This window comes from Alosa sapidissima, chromosome 1 (genome assembly GCF_018492685.1).
Source record: "Alosa sapidissima isolate fAloSap1 chromosome 1, fAloSap1.pri, whole genome shotgun sequence".
NCBI classification, from domain to species: Eukaryota; Metazoa; Chordata; class Actinopteri; order Clupeiformes; family Clupeidae; genus Alosa; species Alosa sapidissima.
In genome coordinates, this window is record NC_055957.1 from 4,155,038 (window position 1) to 4,162,789 (window position 7,752).

Sequence of the window (7,752 nt, forward strand, 5' to 3'; positions counted from 1 at the left end):
CTGTGAAAGGTCCTTAGGTCAACTGAGGGCAACTTGTCACATCAATATAATTTATTCGGCCGCCATATTTGATTTGATCAAAAACACCAACAATTTCGCACAGGTCACAAATTTCATCTGATCTTCACCAAAATTGGCACAGACCATCTTCAGACCATGCCTTGTCACTTCATTTATTTCTGTAACAATTGATAGAAGCGTTCGCCCGTCATATCCAATCGAAATTTGTGGCGAAGCCGCCAAACAGGAAGTGAGCTCATATCTCAGCAATCGTTGCATGTATTAAAACCAAACTTGGTACATGGACTCATGACCCCATCAGGTGAATGCCGAAGAAATTTTGTGACCTTTGACCTCTAGGGTCACTGCAATTAGCAAAAATGCATTTTGCCTTGTAACTTTTGACGTGCTAGACGTGAAACTTGCTTTGACAGCTTATGGCCATACGTCTGATTGCAGCATTGAGCTAACAGCATTTCGTTGCCATGGTTACTCCGGCCTATCTGCTTGGCCCCCTCATTGCTGCTTGCAGCTATATTTTGTAGCTTTTTTTTAAAAATTACGAAACTAGACACTCTAACACACCTTATATGTGATTTTGGGAACTCTGTGATGAATGGAAATGAAATATATGACGATCGAAAACTCATGAAAACGCACAATCTGGACATTTTATCATAACTCGGTTGCCGCTTTGGGTCGAATCAGTGACGCATGCACGTCAGGTCAAAACCAGGCCATTTTCGTGGGACTATCACTAGTTGGCAGTCTCGCTGATCACTTCCTGGAAAGTTTACAGGTACACAGTAAAAACAGAAGTGTTAATTTAACTCCTAGAGTTGAAATTAACTCTGTTTCCGATAACATTTGGTCCCACTCGAAATCAGTGTAAAATTTACTCTATTCTAGTTACTCTAGTTAATTCTACTCAATATTGTGTAAAAATCAACAATGACCTGTGTAAAAATATTTAACACTGTAGTTGAATTACATGGTTAAGAGTAATGTGATTACACTTCATAGAGTTAATTTAACTACAAATTTAATTAAAAACAAGTACACTTTAAAGTGTAATAATATTCACTTTTCATTTCTCTGCAGTGTTATTTTTTTAATGTAAATCTTCTGATGCAGTGTTACTGAATTACAATAATGGAACTAATGAAAAGAGAAAAACAATAACACAAAATGACAGCACCAGCATTTATTGTTACAAAATATTATTATATTACAAAAATAATATAACATTTAAAAATAAATGCTTACCAAAGAAAAGACAAGGACTTCCTTTATCACTTTCGCAAAGAGTTTTTTGTACTTGCAAAGAAAACACATCTCAACTAATGCACAATTCTTTCTCGCAACTCTTGGAGTCTCCTTTGTTTCCCCCAGATCGATGTTATAGTTGTTTGCACAAAAGTGAAAAAGCTGCTCAAGGAAAAACTGTACAACATACCAAAGACGTAATGGACTTTAAAGAGTTCGTCAAAAGCTCCCACTGAACCTGTTGCCTTGCATGGAAGCGCATGCTTGTCAATCTCAATGAAGTAGGGGTGAATGCTGCTTTGTGTGGATCCCTGGGCGAGAAGGTAGGGCTGAGTACTTTGGGTGATGTTGTCTAGATGCTGATGCACACTGGTTCCAACCTACAACAAAACACATTCAACAGAATTGTTTTAGTGACTAATCTCCCAATGAACCAGATCTCCTCAAACTGTGCATGAGATTGAAGTGATGGGAAATATATTTAACTGCCAGCATACCTTTTGAAATCTGATGAGCTGATCTATAGCTTGAGATGCAGACATCTTTCCCGACCTCTTTCGACCTTGTGCAGATGGTGGTAGCAGATGTAGCAGCAGCAAGATGGCAGACATGTCACTGTCCCAGCCTACAAATAAGTAAAGAAACATCTGGTTAACATTATGCCATAATAGTATTCAATTGACAACTTGCACAATTACCAAAATGTGTACTGCAGACCTACATAATCAACAATATGAAGTAAAAAGGTTTGATTCTTACCATTCTCAACTTGAGCAGCTGACTCAGCATTGTGCATCAAGTCCAAGAGTTCTGTGGTGGGTACAAGTCCATGGCTCTCCTTTATTACTTTTGCTTTGAAAGTGGTTGGCCACCTCTCCAAGGATTTGTTGGCCGTTGTCTCACCAAACGAAAGTCTGAAATCCTGTTCTATCTGCGATGCAACACACATAGACAGGAGTGATGAGTGATACCTGATGCTGCATTGGATATTTTAGTGATGCAGTGAATTGAGATGTCGTACCAGTCCCGGTGTGTCCAGAAATCGCAGGAAGACCAATAAGACATCTGATGATTTGTTTTCATCATTGACCAATAAATGAAGGTTGTTTTCATCATCTCATCAGATGGGTCATAGGTGAAGGGTTGTTGACTATGGCCTGGCCCACCAACTTAGTATCAACCAAGAATCAAAGATCAAATAACAATTATTTAAGTTAGCCTCATGTATTCACAAAAAATATTAAAGACAAAATTAGGCATCCTATTTTATGTGTCTGAACATATGATTATGGACCTAAGCAGAAATGATTAAGGACCTAACTAGTTGATAGAGGTAACATTACATAAAAACATACATATCAAAAATCATAATTTAGGCTAGTTCAACTAAGAGTCACCTATCCATTTTTCTCAGTTGGTTGCCAAAATAGAGTACACTGTAACGTTAACTACAAAGGTAACGTCGTGCTGGTTGAATATTTTTATTCTCTGCAGCATATGGGTTAAGTGAAGTTAACGTAAATTGAGGCACTACCCAGATAGCAAAACCTTTTTGGGGTTTTTCATTATTCTTCTGGCATATACCTGGCTGGATTATGGCACTGGCTGGCATTGGCTGGAGAGTGGCACGCCGAAGTAATGCCAAACATTATAGAACAGACCTTATGGCTGAATTATGACTTTTGATTGTTTATCCAAAGAAGATAATTGCTCATTGGCTGAGGTCCGGCATGTTTCTGGATACCCGAAAATGTGACTTGTTTTTTTTTTTGTTTTGCCTGGATTATTTTCTGGCTCACTTTACGAACATTTAAAGGATTTAAATCAGATTAATCTAATTATGTGTATATTTATGGTTCACCTACGACTACTAATACTAGGCTACTACTACTACTACTACTACTACTACTACTACTACTAATAATAATAATAAAAACATATTACATTATTAACAGTTTACTAGAAATAGGCTAGTAAAGTCCGTAATTATTATTATAATTTAAGAACAAATAACCATGTTTTTTATAAAAGGTACATGTACAAAAAAATATTGATTTGCACTCTGACCTTATGACGGCAACCATTTTATATTCTGCCTCCTTGCCATGATGCCACCATTATCGTCCATTTGGAGCTACACGAAAGGTACTGGCGCGGTCTTCCTTTCAGGAGAATTCCGATAAGTCGAGCAACGAGTAAGAATGAACAGGCATGATAAGGGATCAGATTCCAAAAATAATTCAGTGGAAATGCATGGATTCCAGTTTCTTCCAGTAGCAGCAACTTAATAGCAATTTAGCCAGAAGTCTTCTATGCAATGCTTCTATGTGGCAACAACAATCCTTCAACAATCGTGAATATTTTGTTAAATGCACATGCAGAGGAGGGGCAGCGGGCTACGAGAGAGAGCGGGGCGGGGCAAGGAAAGGCTGCGTGCGTAAAAGCGCAGCTCAATGCCAATGCAAGGATTTGACCTTATATTTAATTTAAATGAAATTAAATTTAACATAGAATATTCATCTGTGGCGGCCGATTTTTATTTCGTGGCACCCCGCCACAGATTAGTCAATGTATGGAAAACACTGCGCTTATTTGTTCTAAATAGCCTTTCAAATGTGTCGATGACGTCATTCATTAGCAGAAAGCTTGTGCTTGTGTTCTGGGCAACAACGACCCAACCTGTAATAAATCAAAAGGACGTAAGTACTCGTTCATTCAACTTTTGACCTATAATCCATAGTGAGCTTGCAGAAACCACAATCAACCAGGTGAAAGAGACAAATTTAGCCGTCTAGCTCCATAGACCCACATTGTTTTTGCACTTATTCGTGATCGCCCCTAGCGGAACTGCAACAGCTTGCGGGTACAATGGAGTTAATAGGGAGTGATCCGGCTCTCCATAAACGGGCTCTGGCCATAGTTGCTGTTATTCAGCAACGTATTTTCCTCTTTCAAAGTCAATAATTCGTTTTGCATGTGGTTTAGCTTCTTCCTATTTTCACCCACATCAAACACAAGCTGCTTAACAGTCGCCGATAAATTCTCAATTTCTTTAGAGGTAACTTGTATGGTCTTTTCAATAGCTGAAATCTTACTAAATGTGGCGTCATGTTTGGCAGACAACTCGCGAATGGCTAACAGCACGTCCTTATTTCTGTCACTGTCCTTATCAGCATGCTCTGATGACTTACGTTTCGTTTTTTTTACAGAGGGGTTTCTCTGGGGTGTCAGGGTTAAGGACAGTAGCTAAAACATCAAGAGCTGGGGATGAATCGAACCATGTTGGCATCTTCCTTCCCAGAGTCGGCCGGGGTCTGAACTGCACTGGAGTTACGGAACAGATCCACTAGCACTTCGCTACATTTTGTCGTGTTGCATTCCACTCTAGTCCTATGGGTGACGTCAAGCGACTTTAACGCGCCCGCAAAGCATTCCGGGAAGGCAGCGCTGCATTTGAAAATATGTCGCGAGTCAAAAAGCTGGGCGATGCCCATCTTTATGCAAATGAATCCGTTGAACGCGAGGCGACTATCCAATGAAAGGACGAGGTTGTAGGTCCTTTGTTATACCACAACGGTGCCTGTGAAACTTTGGTTCCGCTTACAAGACAAATAATGTTTTAACGATCTCTTCCATGACCACCCAGTAGCCTAGTCCATAAAACAAATGAAACTAGGATTTGGATAAATATATTGACGGTTGGTGTTTCTGGTGAGGATTTGAGATTGCATTGAGTAGTTTAAATAAAACAAGATTTGGAAATGGCTTGCATAGTTTGTTTAGGCTATTAATGTGTTGTATACTGTTAAGTACATGCCTAAAATTGTGGTCCATTTGTGGAAAAACACTTAAAATACATTAAAACGAACTGAATATGAGCTGGTAACTGACATTTTAAACAAAACGCCCACACACAACTGAACGAGGGGAGGCAGCGCGACCCCATGCATATGTCAGGTCATGCAAGTGGATCGGTACCGTCACGGTACAGATCCACTAGCACTTCACTACATTTTGTCGTGTCGCATTCCACTCTAACCCTAGTCCTATGGGTGATGTCAAGCGACTTTAACACGCCCGCAAAGCATTCCGGGAAGGCAGCGCTGCATTTGAAAATATGTCGCGTGTCAAAAAGCTGGGCGATTCCCATCTGTATGCAAATGAATCCGTTGAACGCGAGGCGACTATCCAATGAAAGGACGAGGTTGTAGGTCCTTTGTTCTACCACAACGGTGCCTATGAAACTTTGGTTCCGCTTACAAGACAAAATAATGTTTTATCGATCTCTTCCATGACCACCTAGTAGTCCATAAAACAAACGAAACTAGGATTTAGATGAATATATTGACTGTTGGTGTTTGTGGTGAGGATTTGAGATTGCATTGAGTACGGTAGTTTAAATAAAACAAGATTTGGAAATGGCTTGCATAGTTTGTTTAGGCTATTAATGTGTTGTATACGGTTAACTCAGTGCCAAAAACGTAATATTAAGTTTTTAGCTTTTTTTTTAATTATGAAACTAGACACTCTAACACACACCTTATATGTGATTTTGGGTGATAAATGGAAATGAAATATATGACGATCGAAAACTCATGAAAACGCAAGATCTGGACATTTTATCTGGACGTTTTATCTTAACTCGGCTTTTGATGGTTGCCGCTTTGTTTCGAATCAGTCACTGATTAGCCTATCAGTGACATGCCTAAAATTGTGGTCCATTTGTGGAAAAACACTTAAGATACGTTAAAACTAACTGAATATGAGCTGGTAAATGGCATTTTAAACGAAACGGCCACACACGACTGAACGAGGGGAATCAGCGCGACCCCATGCGTATGTTGTGTCGTGCAAGTGGATCGGTACCGTTAGCACTCGTTAATGCCATACCATCTGTATCCTGTAGCATCGTGACTTCTTCGACTTTCTTTTTACCTTTTCTCTTAGTCTTTCTTCCCATGCACACTCAGTATTGAAGCACTCAGCTTAAGCAAGCAGAATACCCTAGTGTTTTAAAAAATCACAACGTAATTAGCAGTTGTATTACCACTTCACTGAAGTTTTCTTGCGGAACTTACGCACGCATGGCCACTCACAACGAGGCCATCTTGTTGCAACGGTTTGGCTTGAATTCCCTGCTACTTGAAAACAAATAAGATAATGTTGCTGTTGGCGAACAGTGTGACACGAGTTAAGCTTTTATTAAGTTGGCAAAAGTTTGAACTAGCCAACTAGCTCCGCTGGTGGGAAACCATACGTGGGAAACGCATGGGACTCATAGCACTGTCCTATTGCGTGCAGAGGAAATTTGAAAGACAACCGATTATCCCGCCCCTCGTACTGAACACTGCGAATGGTGAGTGCCCAGACCCTACATTTTAATGTGGTTCTGGCTCGTCAGACTAATGGTCCACGGCTTTTTCTGAGAGTGAACAGAAAGGGTTGGGTTGTCAGGAAGTTACGTAACATTAGTGTAATCCTCAAATCGAAAGAACACATTTCAGAGTACGCCACACTACCAGAATAGAAGATATTATTGCGATTACATTACATTACATTTAGCAGACACTTCTTGACCGAAGTGACTTACATATGTCAGCTATATTACAAGGGATCACATTGTCCCCGGAGCAACTTGGGGTTAAGTGCCTTGCTCAAGGGCACAGCGGTGGAAGCCAGGAATTGAACCGACAACTTTCAGGCTACTGCACGCTAGCCCAGCTCCTTAACCACTACACTACCACCGCCCGCGATATTGACAAGAGGTAACTGTAAAGGTAATGCAAGCCAAATGTTTGGACTCATCAACTGATCCATGTTTTTATTCCTTTATTCTGGTGTTTTTTACATTGTAGAGCAATAGAATGATGAAATAACCTAATAATAATAGCTTAATGGTGTATAGCAATATGCTATAATACTAATAATAATACTAATAATAATAATATATAGATATAAGATATATTAATATATAAATATAAAAATAATATATAGATATAAGCTGTGACCGTGTGCTTCTCAACTATTCTTCACCTTTACTCCTGGTTAATCATTCACTGAGTCATGCCACATGCAGAACAAGGAACACAGGGAACTGTGCTCTCTCCAGTCCTGTTCACCTTGTACACATCTGACTTCTGCTACAACACTGAGTCATGCCACATGCAGAAGTTTTCTGATGATACTGCAATTGTGGGGTGTATCAGGAACGGGCAGGAGGACAAGTACAGGAGCCTGGTGGAGGACTTTGTGCAGTGGTGCAAACTCAATCATCTTCAACTAAACACTTCAAAGACCAAGGAGATGGTGGTGGATTTCCGCAGGTCTAAGCCCACTCTGCTACCAGTCCCCATTGATGGGGTCAATGTGGAGGTGGTAAGCACCTACAAGTATCTGGGTCTCCACCTGGACAATAAACTGGACTGGTCAGCCAACACTGACACACTCTACAAGAAAGGGCAGAGCAGGCTGATCAGACATTCAGGG

At 40.2% G+C, this 7,752-nt stretch overlaps 1 long non-coding RNA gene across 1 annotated transcript; it reads right to left on the reverse strand.

Moving 5' to 3' along the window:
* Positions 1–1,115: 1,115 nt before the first annotated feature.
* Positions 1,116–2,349, reverse strand: LOC121718669. The gene is made up of 4 exons (XR_006033978.1): positions 2,288–2,349; positions 2,026–2,197; positions 1,764–1,891; positions 1,116–1,646 (listed from the first exon to the last, which is right to left on the reverse strand). It is a non-coding gene; the product is annotated as an uncharacterized LOC121718669 (long non-coding RNA).
* Between the last annotated feature and the right edge of the window lie 5,403 nt (positions 2,350–7,752).